Raw genomic sequence first — 15,932 nt, 5'->3', positions numbered from 1 at the left:
ATGGTAATAATTGTGTTACAGGGTTTTACAAACATGAAGTTTATGTTTGGCTGAATGAACCTCCTTGCTGTGGCACAAGGGGGCCATAGGTGTTTTCACCAATTATGAAGCGGGTTCACTGTGCAATGGCTACCAACTTTTCTGAGTACAATGAGGCCAAATACATTCATAGGTAAATTTCATGAAGTGAATTTATTACTTACAAATAGCAAACAAAAGACAACAGAAGTCTAGGATTCAATATGAACCACTACCACAAGATCAGGAAGGCTACCCAGAGCAGATGGTTGGAGTTTTGACTATAAATGCTTCACTTGCACTACAACTGAGGGACCCCAGAAAGCAGCCCACATTGAGTTTTCTCCCAGAATGTGGTTTGCTGGACACAAGCGTTAAAGGCCATTCTGTTTCGAGCAGGGCCTATAACAGAGCCTGGGCTGTTCTGCCCAATGGCACCTGATTATCAGGATATCGCCTTCCCAGCATATCATACAGTAATCTTGAAAACTACCAGTAAGAAAGGGAGGAAAATGGCCCTGTACCCTTAAAACTGAAGGATCGGGATATTTGCTGTGACAGAGGCACAGACAGTAGCGACAGAGTGTTCTTGTGAGCCATCTACTAGTTCTCTTAACCAGAGCGTGGCACCAGACCGCTTTTCTATTTCCTTTCAATGGAAACTATTTCAGAATATTTTGAATTTCTACATCTATAGAGTTGTGGCATATGATCACTGGCAGTGTAGACTCTCTGCATGGTTAAAGGAAAGAGTTCAGAAACCCATCAACCCACATTGGAGGAGACCACCTAATCCTCCAGAGTGTCACTCCATCTTCATGGGGTTAGCTCCACATGCAGTAAGGCCACTATAACTAAGGCCATCAAGACTTGCAGTCCGAAGATGAGACTTTTGACATGCTGATAAGCAGCAGTTATAAGAAAAGCCCATACCCTGGTCAGGAATTTTTCAATGAAAGCAGCTGAGACGCTTCTTCATATGCTTCGGTAGGGGTTAATATCAAACTATTTCTTCCCATTTTCTTTACTCAGCAGTGCCTGAACCATGAGGCACCATAGATGTACACCTCATCAGGAGGGTGTATGGTACAGCAGCAAGGGGAGCAGCAGCACAAGAAACAAACAAGGCCACTACTTCTTACATAATAACTATTGTCTTGAAGTGTAAAATAATTAATAATGTTCACATGGCTGCCCTAAGCACACAGAGATGGTGACCAGAGCAGATGCAGGGACTACAGAGATACAGCCTGATTCTTGCTAATTAGGACTTAAGTGTTGGCTTATGTGCTGTGCTTTTGTGCATTTATAAGCCAGGGCCTCAAAACTGCCTGCTAAGCACAGGCCAAAGTTCATGCTGGGGTGCAGTTAAACATTGATGTCTAGGAGATGAGAGCATTTTAGTGTGGAAGAAGATGACAACACCTGAAGACCACAAAACACTGTGCAGACCAAAGGGAAGGCCCATCGTCAGCTCACGGTTCTGACCCAGGTGACTGCTGATGTGTTACGGAACAGTCAGCCCACAGCAGGTCGGTCAAGTTGAGCTGGTGTCCTGCATGAGGGCTGATCCATTCCATTCGTGCTGCCAATTGTTTCAATAGCGTCTCATGCACCCCACTGGTGAGGAAGGAATTAGCACCCTATGTTTACTGGCACCGTTAAACACATAACATCTATTACTAAACAGATAAGCCAGACATCAGTTATTAATTACATACAGGAGGATGGTGTAAGCTCCCACAGGCCCAAACAGGGATTAACTTGAGCACGGAGAGTGGTATAACATTAAAAAAGTGAGGATATGGCCGGGCGCGGTGGCTCAAGCCTGTAATCCCAGCACTTTGGGAGGCCGAGACGGGCGGATCACGAGGTCAGGAGATCGAGACCATCCTGGCTAACCTGGTGAAACCCCGTCTCTACTAAAAAATACAAAAAAAAAACTAGCTGGGCGAGGTGGCGGGCGCCTGTAGTCCCAGCTACTCAGGAGGCTGAGGCAGGAGAATGGAGTAAACCCGGGAGGCGGAGCTTGCAGTGAGCTGAGATCCGGCCACTGCACTCCAGCCTGGGCGACAGAGCGAGACTCCGTCTCAAAAAAAAAAAAAAAAAGTGAGGATATTCCTTTTTTTTTGTTTTTGACACAGAATCTCGCTCTGTCACCCTTGCTGGAGTGCCATGGTGTGATCTCGGCGCACTGCAAGCTCCGTCACCTGGGTAAACTGTACGTACTTAGGAATTAATACCAACTCATTATTAGCAAAAAATAAATATCCTTACATCAAGAGTAGTTTTTCATTTAATAAAAATAGGTGGGATGTGTATAATGGAAAAGGGATAATCAAAATTTGCCAAATGAGGCTAGTAAGACAATCCCAAGAATTCACAATCATTATTCACTGGTCCGTTAATCACAGGACAATACATACAAATGAAACTTACTTGACCGGGCGCAGTGGCTCATGCCTGTAATCCCAGCACTTTGGGAGGCCAAGGCGGGCAAATCACGAGGTCAGGAGTTCAAGACCAGCCTAGCCAACATGGTGAAACCCTGTCTCTACTAAAAATACAAAGAATTAGCTGGATGTAGTGGCGTTCACCTGTAGTCCCAGCTACTCGGAAGGCTGAGGCAGGAGAATCGCTTAAACCCAGGGGGCGGAGGTTGCACTGAGCCGAGATCGCACCACTGCACTCCAGCCTGGGCAACAGAGTGAGACTCCATCTCAAAAAGAAATAATAATGAAAAAAATTAAACTTACCTACATATTAGAAAAACATCCAAATTCAACTATGAATCCAGCACATTATCAAATGAATAGACAAAAATTCTACCAACAGATTTAAGAAAATATCATTATCTATGAAATTCAAGTACTACTGCTTAAAGAGCACTTACAGAACTCTCACCTCAAGGTTTCCCTGCAAAACAAGGTGAAATGCATACTCAAGACTCTTTAAGAATGGGCCACTGATAAAAATATACTAGTAACTTGTGTAACATTTCATAGATTTTTTTCAAGCACTGCACGATAATTAATTTGCACCAGGCTTTCCAAATTAGAAAAGCTTCACTTATAGAACTTCTTTCCAGTGGGAGTTTTCACACGGCTTTTCAAGTAAATGTTAAAACTGAAAATATTCTTGTAGTTTCTAAACTGTTAGAGTTTTAACCCTGTGTACGTTCTTGTATTTACAAGGTCCAGCCAGCTACAGTGTGCATTTTCATATGTCCTTAAGTGGGTATGAGAGAAATGAAACACTCAAACATTCTAGACATTCATAGGGTTTTTCTCAGGAATGAGCTGACATCTTCAAATGGAATTTACACAAGCGAAGGCCTTACCATAAATTTAAATTCAAAAGCCTTTTCTCCACTCTGAGCCCTCCCAAATCTTCAGGAAAATCTGAAGGTTTGACCACATTTCCTACATTCTTAAGGTTTCTGTGCAGTGTGAGTTCTTTCATGTTTATGAGGGAATGGGAAAGAGTAAATGTTTTACCACATTTCTTATATTCAAGGGGCTTTATTTATTTATTTATTTTTGAGATGGAGTCTCACTCTGTCGCCAGGCTGGAGCGCAGTGGCACAATCTCGGCTCCCTGCAACCTCCACCTCCTGGGTTCAAGTGCCTCAGCCTCCTGAGTAGCTGGGATTACAAGCATATGCTACCACACCCAGCTATTTTTGTATTTTTAGTAGAGACGAGGTTTCACCATGTTGGCCAGAATGGTCTCGATCTCCTGACCTCGTGATCCACATGCACAGGGCTTCCCTCCAACCCCCTGTGGCCTTTTATGTCCTTGAAAAAGAACTAAGACAACTGAAATGTGCCACCGTGCCCAGCTAATTATTTTCTTTGTTTTTGTTTTGAGACGGAGTCTGCCTGTCGCCCAAGCTAACGATCTCGGCTCACTGCAAGCTCCGCCTCCCGGGTTCACGCCATTCTCCTGCCTCAGCCTCCCGAGTAGCTGGCATGAGCCACCGGGCCCAGCATTATTTTATTTTTTGTAGAGACAGTTTCACCACGATGCCCAGGTTGCTTCACATTGTTTTAATCCAGGCTGGTTATGAACTCCTGGGCTCAAGCAATACACACACCTTGGCCTCCCAAAGTGCTGGGATTATAGGCTGAGTCACTACACCCAACCTCTATAGCATGACTTCTTTAGTGGCGCATAAGGTAACTGGAACGTGTAGGCTTTACCGCATCTCTTACATTCATAGGGTTTTTCTCCAGTATGAATTCTTTCGTGGAGGTGAAGGGAACTGAGGCGACGGAAGGCTTGGTCACATTGTTTATATTCATAGGGTTTCTCTCCAGTATGAGTACTTCTATGGTTACAAAGGGAACTCAAACGACTAAAGGCTTTGCCACATTGTTTACATTCATAGGGTCTCTCTCCAGTATGAATGCTTCCATGGTCATGAAGGGAAGTGGAACAGCTGAAGGCTTTATCACATTTGGTACATCTCTCTCCAGTGTGAGTCCTTTCATGCATCTTAAAACAAGAAAATCTGAGTGTTTTCCCACATTCCTTACATTCGTAGGGTTTCTCTCCAGTGTCAGTTCGTCCATGTATTAGACAAGAACCAGAAACAGTGAACGCTTTACCACATTGTTTACATTTATAGGATTTTTCTCCTGTGTGAGTTCTCTGATGTCTTTCAACTGAATTGAGAAAATGAAAAGCTTTCCCACATATCGTACATTTATAAGCTGGATTTCCACTGGGCATTATCCTGTGTCTTCTAACACCTGGAACAGAAACAAAGAGTTTCCCACACTGTTCACATTTATATTGCTTCTCTCCATATGTTTTGTATCCTGAGTGAGCTAGGATGTGCCTATTAAGGAGGGAATGATGTACAAAGACTTTTTCCACAAATACTGCATTCACATTGTTTTAATCCAGTAGAAATGTTCTCATTCAGATCAAGATTTGGAATGTGGCTGACAACTTGTCCATCATACTGACTACCTTCTTTGCTTTCACGCAGTCCCTGTGCCATATGATTTCTGTAAAAAAAATGACAAGCACATTACTATTGGTTGGTGTAATAACTTTCTACTCATTCATAGGTCTTCGACTTACACTGCTACCAATACTAGGGAAAATGCATTTTTGTTTTGTTTTGTTTTTGTTTTTGTGCCACGACTGAATTATTTGAAAGTAAAGGGGCTACTACTGAAAACACAGCTACCACCTGCATGGCTATGACCAAAATAGTAACATTCATATACACTTTTGTAGTACTATTTTCAAGTAAACTGTTTTCCAAACACTGACTGCTACAATGATGTACGTTACATTTTGGGTGAAATTTTTCTAAAAGGAAATGAATTTCAAGTGACTCTTATTTGCTTTGATTGCTTGTTTTTAAATTCATGACATGCTAAGATTCCTTCAGAGGACTTTATTTCCTCTTCTCAGTGCAAATTATCTTGTATCTTTCCCAAGTTTTTTGAAGTGATCTTCAATATTCTGGTCTTTCCGTTTTTTCCTAAAATGCAGATGCACAAAATTATCATGAATTATTTCAAACTATAGAAACATTACTAGATTTCATGTTCATTGTACACAGTGCCCATGCCTGATTTATTCACCAAATCATTCCCTTGCCCCATTCCAAATCACAAATAGCACTGATGATAGGGAAATACTTCTGTAATTAAGTGAAATGTGTTGTCATTCTTACCTACAGAAGCCAGGTTCCTGCAGGTTTCCTGCATCACTTCTCTGGAGAGATTCTTCTGAGAAGAATCTAGCAAAGCCCATTCCTGCTGGGTAAAGTTCACAGCCACATCCTCAAAAGCCACGGAGTCCTAAAACATTCCACACATGTGGATAGAAGGATGAGTGAGACTGAGAGCACTGGGAATGTATACTCAATTCATAAGCTGTTTACAAGATTCTAAAATTTCCAAGCATTTATTCTATGACTTGATTGTCACAACTCTTACTCTGTTCACACATACTCCCTCCCACACAGCAGTACTAATGCTAGAATTGAACTATTCAAAAAGGCAACAGCAAAGTAGAAACACCCATCTCATTAGAGAATCCAGGGAGTAAGATTACGATATGCTGCTAGGAGTTACCTTTTAACTTCACTTTGTACATTTCTAGTATCTGTCATACTAAAGTCCTACCTGATGTGCATAAGTGAGTTAATATTATCAGTCCTGAGACTACTTATTCTTAAAAATACCTGCTCGCAAAGTTCAATCTTTGTTTGTATTAGGAACTTACATTTTGAAAGGGATTCCACCAACCCAAGTAATAAGAATGACTCACTGCATCTAAATGGTTTATGCAGTATATTTTCCAAAACTTCTTCTGCTGAAAGTCTATTATTCTGTGTCACTGCAGTGGTGCTTAGGGAACCAGACACAAAAACACAGTCTGAACACTAAGTGTTCAATGAATTTCCCTGGTAGACAATATTTTACATGTGCTGTCACTTGCTAACTGTGGAAGTGAACCCATTCCACGTGATTACACCAAGAGAGAATAGGCTTATTAAATTTAATTGAGTAGTAAATAAAACCAATAATTGATATTTAACAATACTAATACAACAACTTTTCAAATTTCCATTGCACAATATCAAGGCAGAAAGGAATAAGAGGAAATAGGACACATGCTTTTTAAAATGACATTAATGTCACCACTTCCAGATGCTATTCCTATGAAACCACATAAATTCCCAAATCAGGTGGTTTTAGGCAAGAAAAGCTACTCTTTCGTATGTAGTAAAGATGACCAATGTCTAATCATTTTTAGTCATCTAAAAAAAGAGTGATGGCTTGTCTAACATACTTCTAAGATTTTCATACAAAAATATTCAGGACAGCACAGTGTTAGCAGAGAGATGAGCAAGCAGACCAAAGGAAAAAAAAGTCTTAATGACCCAGCATCTATATGGAAAGTTGAGGAATGATAGAGTAGGCACTATAGAATAGAAAAAGAAATTACATGCACTTTACAATATGAGGCAAACCAGGCTGGCACCTACTTGGGAAAATGTATTGCATTCTTCTCTATTCCATGAACAATAATCATCTTATTATATATTCAAATACAAAAGATAAAACCAGAATACTTTCAGAAGTCACAGGAAGATTTTTTTTTAAGGAAGGATTAGGCAGAATTTTTTTATGTAAGAAAAAAGAGATAAAGGAACAGACCAACTCAAACATATTAAAGTTTAGGGAATAAAAAGAAAATAGAGTGGGCCAGGCATCGTGGCTCACACCTATAATCCCAGCACCTTGGGAGGCTGAGGCAGGGGATCACCTGAGGTCAGGAGGTTGAGACCAGCCTGGCCAACATGGCAAAAATCCCGTCTTTTTGTTGTTTGTTTGTTTATTTGTTTTTGAGACAGAGTCTCGCATTGTCCCTTGGGCTGGGGTGCAGTGGCAAGATCTTGGCTCATTGCAACCTCCACCTCCCGGGTTCAAGCAATTCTCTTGCCTCGGCCTCCCGAGTAGCTGGGATTACAGGTGCCTGCCACCACGCTCAGCTAATTTTTTCGTATTTTTAGTAAAGACAGGGTTTCACCATGTTGGCCAGGCTGCTCTGGAACTCCTGACCTCGTGATCCAACCACCTTGGCCTCCCAAAGGGCTGGGATTACAGGCATAAGCCACCATGCCAGGCCTAAAACCCTGTGTTTACTAAAAATATGAAAATTAGCTGGGTGTGGTGGTTGGTGCCTATAATCCCAGTTACTCGGGAGGCTGACACAGGAGAATCACTTGAACTCGGGAGGAGGAGGTTGCAGTAAGCAAAGATGGCGCCACTGCACTCCAGCTGGGCTACAGAGCAAGACAGCATCTCCAAAAAACAAAAAACAACACTCAGACACCCAGATAAGAGGATACACGTGTCCACTGTCATAAATTCTTCACCAAGCTACAAGAGGGGAACTGACATTTTGGTGAATCTTTATAAATCATCAATTTATCTATCACACTTTTATTTCACCAGTAGCATTTACAAAGCTAAGTCCTACAATTCCATTTGAAATTACCCTTTAAAAGAACAGAACTTTAAAACTTACTACACTCACTCTGGGGAAGAAATAAACACGAATTTTTAGCAAACGAAATACATCATTTTACCTTGCCTCTTTGGAAATAGTATTTTTATCTTTCAAGCTGTACTGACAAAATGTATCTTACAGTCAGTGAAAACCTGAAACTCAAATAAGCGGACAAGCCTTTTCAAGGTAATAAACTCAGGGAGAGGCAGTGCTGACTCCAACGCAGACCTTTCTAAGTGTCACGGCAGACCATTCCATCCCTTAGGACACCCATCCTGTTCAGTAAAGTACTCAGTGACCACCTAGGAGGCACTGGCACTGCTCTTTGTCCTCCTGTGGGCCTTAAGTGCATTTTAATATTCAGGTTCTTGCACATCCTCTCTGGGGTGGGTTTTCCTTGTCCTTTGGGATGGTTTTTCTCTCTTCACAAGTCTGAGACAAGCTAGAGAGCAGAAACCATTTCTGCCTTTTCCTCTCAATATCACCATCCCATTGGCAGACCGTCAATGTGTCTCCGAGGAATAAAAACTCCGGCTGGAGGAACAATTTTAATGACCTAACTTTCATGACATTACATTGTATTGTCCATTAATTTTAATGTCCTAAAATGTTAATGACCCTAACGGGTCACCATTTTAGATGAAACTATACCAGGAGATTCCTCTAAGGCCAAGAGCATCCAGCTGCTCCCCTGAGAGACTCTACCCCCTACCTCAGGCTGTCCTTGGGGATGAGGTGACCCCGGGGCTGAGACTCACTAGACCCTCCAATAGACATGGCCACTGTGGGTATCCTGGGTCATCCCCAGACAGTTCTAAAATGCCAGGACTAGGAAAAGACAGGAGAGTGGCTGAGGACACAACACCCTGTCAAGTTTTCACGGGGGGACCTCAACCTAAAGACATTTTGGTCATATGTACACTTAGGAAAGATGAAGAGAGGCACAAAGATTTTTTTTTACAGTAGAGTGTCAGATGATTTATTCTCCGCTTTCCTCTCGTGTAAAATGTTTGGAAACAGAAAAATATTTTGGCCAAGGTGCCTCACGCCTGTAATCCCGGCGCTTTAGGAGGCCGAGGAGGGTGATCAATTAAGGTCAGGAGTTCGAAACCAACCTAGCCAACATGGCGAAACCCTGTCTCTACTAAACATACAAAAATTAGCTGGACGTGGTGGTGGCGCCTATAAGCCCAGCTACTTGGGAGGCTGAGGCAGGAGAATCGCTTGAACCCGGGAGTCAGAGGTTGCAGTGAGCTGAGACTGCATCATTGCACTCCAGCCTGGCGACAGTGTGAGACTCCGTCTCAAAAAAAAAGAAAAAAAAATATATATATATATATATGTGTGTGTATATATATATGTATGTATATGTGCGTATATATATATGTATGGTTTGCGTCCTCATTCACCTTATCAAAGCCTCTCATTTACGCCCCTCCCGTGGACCCCAAACCACAAACCATGACTGCGGTACCCGTTTAAGAATCGCGTTTGCTCAAACACACCGTTTAACGTTTTAACAAAGCCTCAGGTTAATTTTAGGGGGAGAAAGGTGGGACTGGAAGCTCCATGAACCACAGCTCCTCCCACGCTGGAACCCCCCACACCGAGCCGGGCTCTCCCGGATCACCCTCCCGTGGTCACCGCACTAACTGGGTGGGGGAGGCGCGGGGTTCCGGAGAGGGCTCCGGCCGGCGGAAGTGGCGCCCACAGGTACAGACAGGACGCAGGGGTCCCGCTGCCCGCGCCGCCCGGCCCTGCACAGAAGGGGACTGAGGCCCGGCTGCGCGGCCGCGACTCGGTCCGCAGGTTCCGCAGCCCATGGCTGGTTCCAGCAGGTTTCACCCAGCCCTCTTCCCCACTTCCGGAAGCCAGGGGCAGTCCACTCACCGTTCCTCGGCTTCCCTGGTGTCCTGGCGCCCGCTACGGACGTCCCAACACCCGCAGGTCACAGGGTGGCCGAGGCTGCTGCAGAGCCACCGGGCCTCCCAGAGCCAGGAAGCCGCAGCCGAGACTCACAGAAAGAGCCTACGGTGGCGAAGGCGAGACAAAGCGCCCGCCAGCCGGGTCCCGGAAGCCACCCTCTCCTTTCCGGCGCGCGCCTGATTGACGGGTCTCCACCCCAGCTTCCCTGATTGTATGGGGCTTCAGGCCCCGCCCCCTCAGGCCCTGAGTGACAGGAGATTGCGATCTCACGTGAGGCTGGATGTGGCCAGAATGATCGTTTTGGCCTAGGGGTTTGTAGGGGGTGCGTCCTTCCTGCGCTGGGATCTGACCACGCAAGGAGCACATTTGCATTTAACCTCCTATACAAGGTTATAGCTATTTGTGCATAATATATATATAAAATTGCAAGCAATATAGTGACAATTCTGTAACTGCCCAGTGGGTTCACCTTGCCCGCTACCTAGACAGAGCCGATTTCTCAAGACGGGGGGAATAGCAATAGAGAAGGAGTAATTCACGCAGAGTCGGCTGTGCGGAAGACCGGAGATTTGATTTTTTTTTTTTAATTTTATTTTATTTTATTTTATTATTTCTGAAACAGAGTCTTGCTCTGTCGCCCAGGCTGGAGTGCAGCCTCGGAGTTTTATGATTATTCAAATCAGTCTCCCTGAGCATTTGGGGAAAAGAGTATTTAGAAAGTTTATTTTGCCAAGGTTGGGGATGCTTGTGCATGACACAGCCTCTGGATGTCCTGATGACAGTTGCCCAAGGTGGTCAGAGCACAGCTTGGTTTTGTTGGAGATAAATGCTCGGTGACACAAAGTGAAACCAGCACTTAAGCAAAAGTTTTCTCAGCAACGCAATTTACCTCTGCGGAAGCGTGCTGCTGGCATCAATCACAATCGCAAGAGCGCACGGAACAAAGGAAAGCAGGGGTTTTTATTCCTAATGCAATCCCTACCTCTGGCATGGGCTGGGGCCAGACCTCAAGATCTAAAATGACCCCGTTGGCTATTTGTGAATACTTTCCCAAATAAGGAAGGGGGAAGGGAGTCGTGAGTTACAACGGTGGGGGTGGGACGTGTGGTTTGGAAGGGAGAAATGGGTGCAGAGCAGGTAACCAAGGGAACAGATGTGAGTGATTGATTAGAACTGACGGGGGTGGGGGAAGGTTGTTTACAGTAACTAAGGGCAAGGAGGCATGGAGAACAAGAAAGTTGAGTTCGAGAACAAAACACAAGAACGTTAACATGCCAAACCTCCGAAGAGAAACTGACTGTATCTGACAGTTTTACACATTTTAGGGAGACAGGAGACATCAATCAACATATGTAAGATGAACACTGGTTTGATCCGGTACAACCTGAAGCAAAAGTGGGTCAACTCGAAGCCAGGAGGGGGCTTCCAGGTCACAGGCAGGTGAGAGAGGAACGGTTGCATTCTTCTGAGTTTCTGATGAGCCTTTCCAAAGGAGGCAATAATATATGCATTCTTCTCAGCCAGCAGCGGATGACTTTGAATAGAGTTGGAGGCAGGTTTGCCCTAAGCAGTTCCCAGATTGATTTTTCCCTTTATCTTAGTGATTTGCGGGGCCCAAAATATTTTCCTTTCCAATTTCCCCCTTTTGGAGAAAGCATTTTAGAAGAAAATCAGTCTCTGGTGGCAGGTTTTGTCTGACTTCTCATGGAGTAGCTGAGATTACAGGCGAGCGACACCACACCTAGCTAATTTTTTTTTTTTTTTTTTTTGGTAGAAACGGGGGTCTCCCTCGGTTGCCCAGGCTGTCTCTGGTGCCCAACGCAGGGCTCCCTGTAATCTCTACAAATAATCCAGTGAAGGAACACCAGAGCGTGGAAAGGTGAGGACGACCGACAAAGGACTCCCGAGTAGGTTTTCACTTCAAGCTCTAGGGTAAGGAGGGCGCTCGGGGAATTCCAGGGAAACCTCGGGAAAATGTGGGTCGAGCTGAGAGTAAGGTCGCTAATTACTTAAGCCTTGTGCAGCAGTTACTGCGCCACGGAGGGGTAATTGTCAGTACCCAAAATCTCACATCTTTGTTCCCTCTGGTAGACAAGTATTCTCCTTGGTTCCTAGAATATGGAACCATGAATGTAGAAGATTGGGACAAGGTGGGATCAGACTTAAAACCAGCACAACAAGAGGGCCACGATATTCCCGTCTCTGCTTGGTCTGTGTGGTCTGCAATTAAAACAGCCCTGGAGCCCTTCCACACTGAGGAGGAGAAGGAGGATTTTCAGGATGACATAGGAAAGTTGAATAATCAGGAGTCTAATTATCAGCTAAGTGAACCTTGACAGTCTCGTTTAAAAAAGGGCGAGAAACGGGAAGGTATGTATGCTAATCTCCAAAAACTTATAAAAGAAACTGTGCCACCTACTGCGCCTTTAGGGGAAGGTCTGGAATGGCCACCCCCAGGCCAGCCTTAGGAATTTTTGGAAGGGGAGCCTGAGGCCCACGCCTTGCCGCTCCCATTGTTGCAGGTCCCGCCAGTAACTATGGCGAAGGGAAGCTTCAGGCTTGTCCAACAGCCAATTAGGATGAGGGAATGATCTAGGCTTGCCCACCTGTTAATTATGGTAGAGGAGTGCTGCGAGCGGGTCCAAATACAAATTATGGCACAGGGACAATCCAGGCATCCATTCGCCAGGCACAAGAAATGGGGGATTTGAATGCTTGGCAGTTTCTGGTAATTATTTCACCAGCTGAGGAGGCCAGAGAACTTACTCAAGCATGCTGGGAGCCATTTCCTTTTAAAATATTAAAAGACTTAAAGCAAGCAATTGGACAATATGGGCCAAATTCCCCTTATGTTCATTCCTTGTTACAATGTGTGGCTTATAACAGACGTTGAATACGTATGGATTGGGAGGCACTAGCCCGATCCACCCTGTCCCCCTCTGAATTTCTCCAATTGAAAACCTGGTGGACGGATGAAGCAACAAATCAGGCAGAAATGCTCAAGCCCAACGTCCCATTAATATCACACCTGATCAATTGCTTGGAATCGGACAGGCATGGGGTACTCTAAATCAACAGATGGTAATGGGTGATGAGGCTGTTGATCGGCTCAGAACTACATGCCTAAGAGCCTGGGAAAAAATTAACGACCCTGCTACTGCTTATCCTTCTTTTCACACATTTCAAGAGGGTCCAAGGGAGCCTTATCCTGATTATATCGCCCGTTTGCCGGATGCGGCTCAAAAGGCCATTTCCAATTCTCATGCCAAGAAAGTGATCGTTCAGCTGCTTGCTCATGAATATGCTAATACAGAATGTCAGGCAGCAATTAGACCTATTAAGGGAATGGCAGATCTAAATGAGGAAAAATCTTTAAGTGAATACATTAAAGCCTGCGATGGCACTGGGGGGCACTTATATAAGGCCAGCCTCCTTATATAAGGCCAGGGGAAGAGAGGGGGATGCTATTACTCCCCATATCGTGGGGGGGTTCTCACCCCCTGTGATGTGGATTGTAACAGTGAGGGGGAGAGAGGGGATCTCTATTACTCCCCTTTACGATGTGGATCTTAATAATTACTCCCCCCTGAAATGTGTGTTCATTATTAGCAGTCTCTTTTCTTCATGATATTAGGAACAATTTCACAGGTTATGTGTACACAGCCTGCGATGGGAGAAAGATTACCATCCTCTGCACCTCCCGATATTAGGAACCATATCACACAATGGGTGTACACTTTTCTGGAGATTTGGGGTAATGTCTTCCTGTTTTTCCCTGAATATTCGGAGACATATCACAGGGCGGCTGTACACCCACTACTCTCTTGGCAGGAACATCATACTTTACCTACTGGAAATTAGGAGCAATATCACAGACGGGGTGTCAAGCCACTGTCATATTGGAAGTAATATCATGCTCTTCCCCACAATTTATGAGGAACAATATCACAGGGGGGTGTGTACCTTCTCCGGTAGTGGGAGTAGTATCATCATCTCTTCCTTTAGATGACAGGAACAATATCACAGGGTGGGTGTACACCCCGTGTGTTTTTGGAAGCAATGTCATTCTCTCTTCTTCTAGGTTTTCGGATTCATATCACAGGCGGGGTGTACACCCCTTGTTATATTGGATGGAGTCTCATCCTCTTTCAACCTGCATCTTTAGAACAATATCCCATGGGGACTGTCCATCCCTTCAATATTGGTACTAATACCATCTTCTCCTTTCCTGGATATAAGAAACAATATCACAGGAGGGGTGTACACCCCTTGCAATATTGGTAGTAACATCACCTCTCCCTTGTGGTTATTAAGGACAAAATCCCAGGGTGACTGAACGGTTCCTACTTTATTGGGAATAATATCCACTCACCTCCTGGATATCAGGAACCATATCACTGAAGAAGTGTCCACCCACTTCGATATTGTCAGCCATGTCATCTTCTTCCCGCCTGGATATTAGGAACGATACCCCGGGTTTGGGGGCGCTGTACACCCACTGCAATATCGAAAGTAAAATCAGCCTCTTTCCCACTGGATATTAGGAACTATATCACAGGTGTGTGCACCTTCTGGGATATTGGGAGTACTATGAGCCTCCACCCCGCTGCATATTAGGAACAATATACGGGGGGCAGGGTGGTTACAGCCCCTGCGATATTGAGAGCAATATTCTTCTTTTTTTTTTTTTTTTTTTTTTTGAGATGGAGTCTCGCTCTGTAGCCCAGGCTGGGGTGCAGTGGCCGGATCTCAGCTCACTGCAAGCTCCACCTCCCGGGTTTATGCCATTCTCCTGCCTCAGCCTTCCGAGTAGCTGGGACTACAGGCGCCCGCCACCTCGCCCAGCTAGTTTTTTGTATTTTTCAGTAGAGACAGGGTTTCACCGTGTTAGCCAGGATGGTCTCGATCTCCTGACCTCGTGATCCACCCGTCTCGGCCTCCCAAAGTGCTGGGATTACAGGCTTGAGCCACCGCGCCTGGCCGAGAGCAATATTCTTCTCTTTTCCCTGTACATTAGGGTCTACATCACAGGGGTCTGTACACCTTCTGTGATATTAGGATTAATGTTGTCCTCTCCCCTACTGAATGTCAAAAATAGTATCACAGAAAGGTGTACACCCCCTGCGATATGGCCAGTAATATCATCGTCTCTACCTTTGGATACTAGGAACAACATCACAGAGGGTGTGTACACTCCCCTGCGATATTGGACGTAATGTTATCCTCTCTTCCCCTGGATATTAGGAACGATATCCCTGGTGGTGGGAGGTGGAGTACATTAAGAACAATATCACTGAGTGGATGTATACCCCCTGTGATATTGGGTGTAGTATCATCCTCGCTTCCCTAGGATATTAAGAACAATATCACAGGAGGGGTGTACCGCCACAGCCCCTGCGTTATTGGGAGCAATAGCATCTTCTCCCCCTCTCAATATAAGGAACAATATCCCAGGATGGGTGTACATCCCCTGCGATATTGGGCGTAATGTCTTCGTCTTCCAACGTGGATATTGGGTGTAGTGTCACAGGGGGGTGTACGCCTTCTTCGATATTGGGAGCAATATCACCCTCTCCCCTCAGGATTGTAGGCAAAATATCAAAGGAGTTTTACAACTTATGCGATATGAGCAGTAATATCATCCTCTCCCCACCTAGATGTTAGGAACTGTATCACAGGCAGCTGTACACTTCTTTTTTTTTTTTTTTTTTGAGACAGAGTCTTGCTCTGTCGCCCAGGCTGGAGTGCAGTGGCCAGATCTCAGCTCACTGCAAGCTCCGCCTCCCGGGTTTACGCCATTCTCCTGCCTTAGCCTCCGGAGTAGCTGGGACTATAGGCGCCCGCCACCTCGCCCGGCTAGTTTTTTGTATTTTTTAGTAGAGACGCGGTTTCACCGTGTTAGCCAGGATGCTCTCGATCTCCTGACCTCGTGATCCGCCCGTCTT

The 15,932-nt window shown here is 44.9% G+C and overlaps 1 long non-coding RNA gene across 1 annotated transcript; it reads right to left on the bottom strand.

The window, feature by feature from the left end:
- Positions 1–978: 978 nt before the first annotated feature.
- Positions 979–10,136, bottom strand: LOC140711941 (uncharacterized). Its single transcript, XR_012093296.1, has 3 exons — positions 9,952–10,136; positions 5,714–5,840; positions 979–5,033 (listed from the first exon to the last, which is right to left on the bottom strand). It is a non-coding gene; the product is annotated as an uncharacterized lncRNA (long non-coding RNA).
- Positions 10,137–15,932: the final 5,796 nt, after the last annotated feature.

The sequence above is a fragment of the Chlorocebus sabaeus genome, chromosome 6 (genome assembly GCF_047675955.1).
Source record: "Chlorocebus sabaeus isolate Y175 chromosome 6, mChlSab1.0.hap1, whole genome shotgun sequence".
Taxonomy (NCBI): Eukaryota; Metazoa; Chordata; class Mammalia; order Primates; family Cercopithecidae; genus Chlorocebus; species Chlorocebus sabaeus.
Note: the sequence above shows the minus strand (reverse complement) of the source record. Positions and strands in the feature narration are given on the sequence as shown.